Source organism: Engraulis encrasicolus, chromosome 10 (assembly GCF_034702125.1).
Source record: "Engraulis encrasicolus isolate BLACKSEA-1 chromosome 10, IST_EnEncr_1.0, whole genome shotgun sequence".
Classification (NCBI taxonomy): Eukaryota; Metazoa; Chordata; class Actinopteri; order Clupeiformes; family Engraulidae; genus Engraulis; species Engraulis encrasicolus.
In genome coordinates this window covers 39,454,254-39,465,109 of record NC_085866.1, presented here as the reverse complement: position 1 = coordinate 39,465,109, position 10,856 = coordinate 39,454,254, and positions in this window count along the sequence as shown.

Here is a 10,856-nt window from a genome sequence, read left to right as displayed (position 1 = left end):
TTTAAATGTTTTTTGACTCTAATTCATTTCCTTCTTTCTTCCCCGTTTCCTTTCATTTACATTTGTTAACTTTGTGAAGCACATTGAGTTGCACCTGTGTATGAAATGCGCTATATAAATAAACTTGCCTTGCCTCTTGACTTGCGATTTGTAATGAATCTGCTGTTTCTAAATTCAGGACGCTTTTCTGCTGATGTGAAAACGCAACGTGTTGAGAGAGAGATGGGATAGAAATGTCTCAGCCGGTTGGAAAAGTTTCCAGTATCAAGGAAAATTCGTGACAGGACTAATGTGTAGACACTTCGACAGAGGGATAAATATTCAGTAACTATAATTATTTTGAGTAGGCCTAACCGCTGAACACCTAAGTTCTAACGACTAGCCTAAAACATGGGGATATTAGGACACGTCACCAAATCAGCTGGAAAGCGGTTGGTAATTTCTCTTTTTCCAAATAGCCTACTGCAGCGTGTGTTTCCATCTTTTTGTTGAAGAATCTCCTATTACCTCAAACAAAAAACAGCGGGTTGTGGTCATTGCGTTATGACAGTCGAATTTGGGAAAAGGCTCACGCGTCAGAAGCATTTGGGCCTAATAACGCTACTCGTCCGTGCAGTACCGTGGCCCTGTCGGCCCAGCAATAATGTGTACACCCCTTTTGATAAGTAAAAATGTTTACAATAGGCTATTTCAATAGAATGACTTGACTTCCAGCATAGGAATTCTTTGTACTACTCACTTGGTTACCACCACACATGCTTGATCTTGGTGCCATTAGACCACAGGGCATGGTTCCAGCAACCCCTATTCTTAGGCCCAATTCGAAACAGGGAAGGCAGCTGTCCTTCCAGTGAGCTAACTGGACATCGAGTCATGAAGTGTGGATCGAAACGAAAAATTGCTTTATTTCCTCTCTCGGCAGTTGACTGCATTTGTGGGCATAACGAGGATATTTCGAGGATACATCAGATGCTGACTTCGCTGCCTTGGTACCCAACATGCTGTGCGAAAACAAACATGGCTACTACCCAAGCTATTACCTTATCATACTCTTTATTCTGACACTTATGTATGTAGATATTGAAAATCGAAGGGATAAATCAACATTGTAGTATCTAAATATGCTGTCGCTAGATCTATTTATAGCCTATTTTACGATTCCGTCGTCTGACGATCATTCACCGTTCAAATAGCATGCGTAAGCTAAGCGCTAATGTGATGAACGTAACTCCCGCCATAGAATCGCCGTAACATCAAATGCGCAAGGCGGCGCACTCGTTAGTGCCGTTCGTAACGGCTGCCTCATCAGCTAACTTCACCTATCTGATCAGTGACATGTTTATGTAGGAGGACAGTCATCGAGTCACTGCCTCCCGTTTCGAATTGGGCCTTAGTGTGTTTGTCCCTGACGATACCATGATAAACCATGTTTACCATGCCTTAGATGGTGTTTGAAATATGTGTGGTGGTAACCAAGTGAGTAATAATTATTATTTTTACCTTATGTTTTATCTTAATGTTTTAAATGTTTTTTCTCTAATTTATTTCCTTCTTTCTTCCCTGTTTCCTTTCATTTATATTTGTTAACTTTGTGAAGCACATTGAGTTGTGTATGAATACATAAACTTGCCTTGCCTTGCCTTGCCTAATACAAAGAAAAGCATCCCATGCTTACAGTCAGTCATGGTAGTGGGACTAACATGGTTTGTTGGCTGCATGAATATCGCCAAAGGAAGTATGCATGTGAACATTTACCATGACTTAAGGGGAACAGGAGATGTTTGCAACATCATTTTTTTCTGTTACCAGGTAGCCATAGTGAATATGTCTTTCTGCAGTTTGTGTATAGTCATTTTAGCTGGTATCTGATAGGACTAAAAAAACTAGATGTTGCATCCTTTGTTGCAACTGTCCCTGGTTTCCCATACCATGCTAGCCTAGCAAACAATGGCCATTTCTCTTTTTTTATACAATTTTATTTTTTACTTAGTCATGGTATCACAAACATCACATGCTTCACAAATTGGAAAACAACATCAACCATTTCTTTTATTTCTCCACATCATTACTCCCCCCCCCTCTCCACCCCTTCCTCCCTCTGTACACATGTGCTCTGCACCCCACACAGTCAGCCCAACATCCCTTCAGTGCATAGTCCCCCCCTCCGCCCCCGTAACCCACCCCACATACACACATATCGCAGACACAAACACAGACACACACACACTTCAAGGTTAAATTAATATCATTTCTGAGCATTATTCAGCAAGCACCCTTCACAACAGGAAATGTGTGAACTCCATCCTCGTTACATTGAATGATGATCATCAGCCGTTAATTTAAAGCCGGCTGACGGCGTGGGAGAACAAACAAACAAAAAAACCTAGGCCTATGCCTTTTTTCGAAAGCGACCCCTCCCTCTGCTTTTATTTGTGTTGCTTTTGACAAGCTTGAAAATTAAACGCCGACACATGCAGGCTATGTGTAGCAGACGACTCACATTAACCAGGATTTCAGTCACAAGAGTTCCTGTCGCGCACCCTCTTCAACTGGGTGGACATGCCCAATTCCACCCGCCTACTTATAGTTGATTATGTATCCACTTTTTAAGTCAGGAATGGATATCGACATGATACGAAGTTTGTATGCTTACAATTTGAAACGGTGATGACATTTAAAACAGAGTCAAACGGCCATAAACAGCATTGTAATGAAGGGTGTCGTAGCCTAATGGCAGCATGAAAGAGATGGAACTTTTCACGACGACATTCTGGCTAAAAACTCGCCCTGGCAGCTTCCCTGCTTTGCCTAAGAACCAAAATTATAATATAAAAATGGAAATAATATAAAAACACCAGAGGACTAGAATGTGGCAGTGTCCTTTACTTTCAAGCGTGGGGAAACACATTAAAAATCGCAACAAAAATCGCACCTTTCACTTCATGCCGCAACAAAATCGCAACAACACAGTAAGAAGCTCCGCAACTTTTATCGCGATTTTCTGGAAATCCTCGTGCACCATCTGGCAATTCCGACCGCGATTTTTTGAGAAAATGTCCGCGATTTCCTGGTGGGACTGTCAATCGCAGGTCAATCGTGAGTCTCGCATCGTGCAGTGTACATGGGGTAACGACAAGCGATTTCGCCTCGCGATCATGCAATCGCAGGGTCGCAAGAAAATCAAAACGGTTTGAAATTCTGGTCGTGGCTCGTGCTTAAATCGCACAGTTAAAGCAGCGCTACGTCCCGATTTGACACTTCACATGCACAAATTAATAGGGCCGTGCAATTCGCTGTTGAGCGCGACCTCATCTCCACCTCAGGTGCGCATGTTCCCTCCTCTGCAGATCGGGGAAACATGCCTGTCGCGTCGTACAGTGAAAGCATTTTGCTCGCATCCGACTGTCGGCTCGTGTAATGTGAGGACGTGAGTCGTGAGCTGTGAACTTTTAAACAGTGAAATTCCATCGTGCAGTGTGAGCAGAAGCTTACGACCCACGAGTGAAAATATCGCACAGTGTATGCCCAGCTTTAGTTAGCAACAGCACTGTTGAGAAACACACCCCTGGTCCTTGTAAGATCAACACAACAGACACCAGCTTGGACCCAATCACAACGCAGGCTCCAAGAAATGCAAGGATCTTTAGTTCAGACTTTGGCAGGATGGTGGAGACAGCAGAATGGCTATGGCTAACAAAAAGAGGACGTTTGATTATAGTTATAGGTAGCTTTGGGAAAGGCAGTACAGAGGCAATTTGAACCATAACGACAGTTTGGTCTGGTCCACGGCCCTCAGCTGTCTGAACTGAGTGATTCCAGACTAATATTAAAAATACTTTTTAGTCTGTCTGGTTCTCGAGTGCCATGCCATAATTGTCCTACAAGTTTACAAGTTTATTTATTTAAGAAAGGGACAGCATATATTGCCAGCATTTAAACAAAAATGCTAAATATTAGTGTTGCACCTATACCATTTTTTGGCCGCGATACCCGATACCTGGCTGTGCAGTATCGGCCGATACCGATACTATACCGATACCGATACCACCCTATTTAAAATATATATATATGAAGGGCTGTAGTGCATACTACTTGAATGTAAAATCATTGCATGGCTTTCTCAGGCTGCTGGCTTTGTGAAACAGGAAAAAGACTAATACAAAGTGAATCCAGCAAAACTTTTTAGACTTTTTTAAATACCTCTATGAAATAACTAATTTCAAGGCTGTTTTAAAATATATAATACAACATACAATTACAAACTACAATACCCAAATAAGTTAAACAGCTGCCAGTACTAACTATGTAAGATTATGTTGACAGCATTGATAATCCAGTAGCCATCATTTTAACTTTACTAAAAGAGTTTACTATTGGCAGTTCTCTAATTTTACTGGGAATTGTGTTCCAGGTGTGACAAGCTCTGTAAGAGAAAACGGCCTGACTAAAAGCGCTCTTTCTAAATGGGACAGAGCAATCACCCCTGGAACTGGCTCTGGTAGTCCTGTTTATGCTTTTTATGATAAATGTCTGTCCAGGAGGAGGGGCCAGGCCATGGAAGATTTTGTAGATTAAAACTGAGTCATTATATTTTACATAGTTATCCCAGTCCAATAATCTATGTTTTTAAATATGACAATGATGATATGTTCTAGGCTTTCTGTCTAGAATTTTCAGTGCTTGTTTGTATAATGTTGAAATGGCTTTTAATGTTGTGACATTAGCTGATGCCCAACTGGTTAAGCAGTAAGACATGTCTGACAAGATCATTGCGTTAAAATACAATGTTGCTGACTCAAGGGTTAAATTGTTCCTAATGTGCCTAAAATTAGATAAATTATATTTTATTTTGCCTAGTTTTTTTAACATATTGCTTAAAACCAAGTTGTGAGTCTATAACTACGCCAAGGTATAAATTCTTGAACAACTAGCTTCTGAAGAAGGAGTGAATTCTGTAGCCATGTACACAGAACTGGTGTTAACTGTTGTGCAGCTAGACGTTTATTTTTTGCATGGGTGTATAACACTACGTCATCTGCATATAACTGGCAGGTTACTGATGCAGGACAACAACCTGACAGGTCATTAATATACAGGCTGAACAACAGTGGGCCTAGTATGGACCCTTGTGGAACTCCAAGAGTGTTTAAACAGGTGTTTGATGTAGTATGTTGCACTCTAACACATTGTGTCCGTGATGTTAGGTATGACTCCATCCATTTCAATGAGTCTACCGGAAAGTTGAAGTGAGTAAGTTTTTGTAACATTATCTGATGGTTGACTGTGTCAAAGGATCTTCTAAAATAGCTCCAACAACACCTCCAGCATCAAGTTTAGATTTTACGTTTTCCAAAAAGAAACAGACAGCTGTCTCGGTCGAGTGATGTTTTTTAAACCAAACTGCATGCTGTTCAGCATACGATTATTATTTAGGTGTTGAATGAGTTGTTCTGCCACTAGTTTTTCAGTGATTTTGGATATGGCAGGAAGAACACTAATAGGTCTATAATTACCTATTAATGTTGGGTCACCAGATTTGAGGATATGAGTAACTTCAGCACCTTTCCAACTATCGGGGAAACCCTGCTGAGTTATAGAGTCATTATCAATGGTTGTGAGTGGTGAAAGGAGAGGTTGCTTGTAGGTTTTAATAAATAATGTGTCCATGCCATAGGCATCTTTAGCTCTAGAACTTTTTAGCCCACAGATGACCTTGTCAATCTGTGCCAGAGACACTATGTGTACCGGTATGTTAAAAACAGGTGTTGTGGTGCTACTGATGAGCATCTGGCTTAGCTGACAAGCTTCAGGACCAGTGCTCTGTGTTAGCTGTGTCACAGCCATAGTCAAATTGCTGTAACTACTCCGATATTGAAACTGAGAAAAATACCTTCAAAGCCCTGGTATGGGGTTGGATACTGTAGTTAAAGCAAGCTCTAAAACAGAATACATTTGGACCATAAGACATAAAGGAGGTGCAATAAAGATCATTTTCAGTCTTAACTCAATTTTGACAAATTATTATGTTACTGCACTTTGCCTTTGTAGGGCAGATTACTGATGTATCAGTGATGTATAAACGTACTCTGAATTTAATGTGTGTTTTTTTTAATGTATTTTTATTTTACAGTATGGTAAGACCTTCTGGATTCTCTGAGGACTATGAGGTGCTTTACGACTGGAAACAGTGCATTTTTGAAGTGGTGAATAAGAATGATCACAGCGTGCGCTGTCCCCACACTGGGATTTCTCTTGGCAAATGAGCTTGTGAAGAGTGTACAGGAGATGTCAAGCATAGCACTACACATGTGTAAACCTTTGATCAGGGCCATTTGAGTATTAGGGTTTTCATTGTTAGTAAGCAATAAGTGGGAAAACAATAAATGGCCTCTGACAACTTCTAGGCCTGAGCGATAGTATGTCTTTGTGTAGCCATTCATTTTCTACTCCAGAGAAGTAGGGGAGACCGGTGACAGTTGCAACAGGGGATGGTTGCAACATCAATTTCTTTTCTCCTATCAGGTAGCTAGTGAATAATATGTATTTCTGCAGCTTCAGTACAGCCAGTCTAGCTTGTATCTGATAGGAGAGAAAAAAATAGATGTTGCAACCATGAGCTATTGCAATGGACTGCTGTAGCCGGTAAGAGAGAAGATGCTTCCCATGTACTGTACTGCATGGTACAATGTGTTAGCACAATGTGTGCTAATCTGATGGCACAACCTTACAGAGTTGGTCTTTGAATCAAAAGGTTCCACGTTTGATTCCCATGGTGACATTCCCCTATACCTCCACCCATGGCCCAAGTATAGTGACCGAGAGGTGCAATTTATACATTACAACCCAAATCAACAAGTTTGAAAACAAGATTACATTTACAATACACATTTATATATGGAAAACAAATCCCCATTTCATAAAATTATTTCGCAACTGATTAGATTGCCATTGGGAAATTTCATTGTCGAGAAACGCACCCCTGGTCCTTGTAAGATCATCATAACAGACACCAGCTTGGGGCCAAACACAATGCAAGTTCCAAGAAGAGTGTTCAGGCTTTGGCATGATGATGGAGACAGCAGAATGGCCACGGCTAACAGAAAGCGGCCGCTTGATTAGTTATAGCTTTGGGAAAGGCCGAGGCAATTTTAAGCATACACATGAACGGCATGCCATGTGCGTTACACCCTTTTTTTGTGGGGGAAAGCCAATGCAAGTCAATTGGTGGTGTTGGGAAAGAATAAACAAAAGACACGGACCTGTAGACTAGCGTTGTTCACGCTAAACATGCCGAAAACGTGTTGTGTTGCCGGCTGTTCAAATAATATAGCCAAACAGCCGTGGGTGAAGCATGGACTGTGCTCATTTAGGCTAGCCAATGTAGCATGTAAGTTAATGAGATATTAGCTTTGTTTTCCCCCACAAAGGGACGTAACGCACATTCACGAGCAATGTACCCAGATGGCCGTTCGTGCGTATTGGACAGTTTGGTTCCATCCATGGGCCTCAGCGACCTGAACGGAGTGATTCCAGGCTAACATTTTCACTTTTTAGTCTTAGACTCTTGGGCTTTTTAGGCTCACTTGGCTTGCAAGTGCCATGTCATCACTGGTATGATGTATAAACACCATAACATACATGATCAGTGATGTATAAACTTGCACTGAATTTAATGTGTGTTTTTTAAATGTATTATTATTTTACAGTATGGGGAGGCCTTCTGGATTCCCTGAGGACTGTGAGGAGCTTCGCGACTGGAAGGAGTGCACTTTTGAAGTGGTGAAGAAAAACGATCACAGCGTGCACTGTCCCCATGCGGCTGTTGGCAAATGAGCTTGTGAAAAGTGATATATGTGTCAAGCGTAACGCTCCACATGTGTAAACATTTGATCAAGGCCATTTGAATATGTTGGTTGTCATTGTTATTAAAAAGTAGTAAGCAATAAGTGGCAACACAATAAATGTCTTCTGCTAACTTGTAACCTTGAGTGACAGTAAGTCTTTGTGTCATCATTCATTTTCTGGTCCAGAGGAGCAGGGGGAGACAAGGCAACATCAATTGTTTGTTCTATCAGGTGAATATATCTTTCTGCAGTTATAGTCATAGTCATTCTAGCTTGTATCTGATAGGAGAAAAAAAACTAGATGTTGCAACCAGGGCCGCTGACAGGTTTGGCTGGGCCCGGGACAAAAAAATATCAATGGCCCCCCCTTCCTCTTACACCCCCCAACCCCCCAACAAACCCAACCAAGAAAAAAGAAAAAAAAACAACCACCAAACCACCATTTTTTTCAAGAGAGACCGGGTGGCCAGACACTTTCGACCGGAAAGCGCCCCACTCTCACGTAATATGCTATGTATTATTAGGCCTACCCATTATAAAAGAAATGGCATTGGTATCAAAGTAGCCTCGCAAATCAATGACGCATACAATAATTCCACAGTAAATAAATGATCCATCAAATTATCCATGCATTTTTGCCAACATTTATTTAGAAATGAAACAAAATAGATAGGATTCACATCATTAATAACACAAGTGTACATATAATTTACTTTAGCAATTTGAGGGCTTGCACATCAAAACGTGCCTGACTGAATCAGCTCTGCTAAACTGACTTCAAGTGACGTGTGATGACAGTGAACAAGTGAGCAGCACACCAAAGACGTTAGTCTTCCCACACCAGGAATAGCCAAACACAGGAACAAGTCAAGTTGCAGAAATGCATATGCAAAACGGATGTACACTGTTTCTCCCCACAAAGTTAACAGGTTGATAAAGTGTTAGCATTTGCGCTAAGCGGGATTTATACGCGCTAAGCGAAATAGCGTTGCATAATAGCGCTGTGTGATGACAGTGAACAAGTGAGCAGCACACCAAAGACGTTAGTCTTCCCACACCAGGAATAGCCAAACACAGGAACAAGTCAAGTTGCAGAAATGCATATGCAAAACGGATGTACACTGTTTCTCCCCACAAAGTTAACAGGTTGATAAAGTGTTAGCATTTGCGCTAAGCGGGATTTATACGTGCTAAGCGAAATAGCGTTGCATAATAGCGCTGTTTTAAAAGTTCTCCCTTGCCTTCTCCTTAAGCGCGACGCAACTTCTCATCATGTTATGATTGGGGCTAATGTGCATATTCCTAGCTAAGGTCACAGATGGTCAGATTTGAAACACAATTTTACTAAGCTGTGGTTATAAAATGATGCGACTGTGTGACTAATCATGTTTTAAACATGAATGCTGCAGTGCAATGCGTGTCTGTTTATGAAGGGAAACTTTTGCTTTGTTAGTGTCCTCTGCTATTGTTAGTAGGCTACCTGCATCATCTGAAGAACTTTTTACTGACATCCTGGGGCTTCTGGTGTCTTCATCTATTTGTGAAAGTGAAAGCCCATTGGGAAACTCCAACTCCCATTGTCATTGTGACACAGCACTCCACAGCACACAAGTGAACACTGCACACTGCACACAACGAAATTGCATTTTTATGCCTCACCCGTGCAAGGGGGCAGCCCTCAGTGGTGCCCCATGGGGAGCAGTGCGGTGGGACGGTACCATGCTCAGGGTACCTCAGTCATGGAGGAGGATGGGGGAGAGCACTGGTTGATTACTCCCCCCACCAACCTGGCGGGTCGGGAGTCGAACCGGCAACCTCTGGGATGCAAGTCTGACGCCCTAACCGCTCACCCATGACTGCCCTATTTTCTCCTATCCTTCATTTTCTGCCCTCCTGGTTTGAACGACTGCTTCTTCAGACACCTTGGCAAATTGGCACGAGCCGCTTTAAATTGAAGCCGTTTTTTTCTTTCTCGTAATGACCGACCAAACCATTTGTGCACTGGGGGTGGGGGAGGTGGGGGTTCTTGATCCTTTTTTAAGGGCAGGAAAGGCAAAATATATGCATTATTTATTTAATGTAAATATAGCGCAATCTCCCTCTCTCAAAAACCATCTTATTTTGAAATTAATTAGAACCATTAATCACAAACTTAATGAGGGCCCAGTTCTGGGCCCCCCTATCCCAGGGCCCGGGACAAAAAGCCCTTTTGTCCCCCCCTGTCGGCGGGCCTGGTTGCAACCATATTCTGTTGCAAGTGTCCTCAGTTTCCCCTACCATACTAGGCCTAGCAAACTAGACAAAATCCAAAACTACGCTACCATGCTAGGCCTAGCAAACTAGACAAAAGCAAAAAAAAAATAGTAATAATAGTATAGATGGACTTGCCAAGACCTTTCCCTAACCACAGAGAAATCATGCCTAAACCGAAGTCAGTACACACCAACAATATAATACAACAAGACACTACTAACCTCTGAGGGAGCAATTTTCCTAAAAACAAATGAAAACATATTTGTGAAGTGGGACCAATGGGCTGTGGGAACCATTGATTGTTCTATTCTAAACAGTGACGTGCGGTCAGGTTTATGGCTGGTGAGGCACTTGGGGTGTCTCAGATGGCGCACTTGTTCACTTCGGGCACTATATTTAAGTGCATAGGGCGCTTTCAAAGTAAAATTTTGTTAGTTCAGTGCTCTGAAAAGCGCCCGGATGATGCCTTAACAATGGCGGAAAACGCAGTGCTTGAACGATGGACACTTCACGCACTAAACGGGCGCCATGTTGACAATAAAACGGAAGAAAATGATCGGGTCGTTCTAATCCTCTGACTGGTCACCTGCAGCAAACCCTTCAGCGCTGTCGGTCGTCCATTCTTTATCACATCTTTTTTCCCTTGGAAATCCAACTTCGAGAATGCTCTAAGTTTCGTTATGAAATCCACTTCCATGGTTGCAGTCAAAGTGAACAAGCTAGCGAACACTAATGACACCGTCTGACTGTATTTTGAAC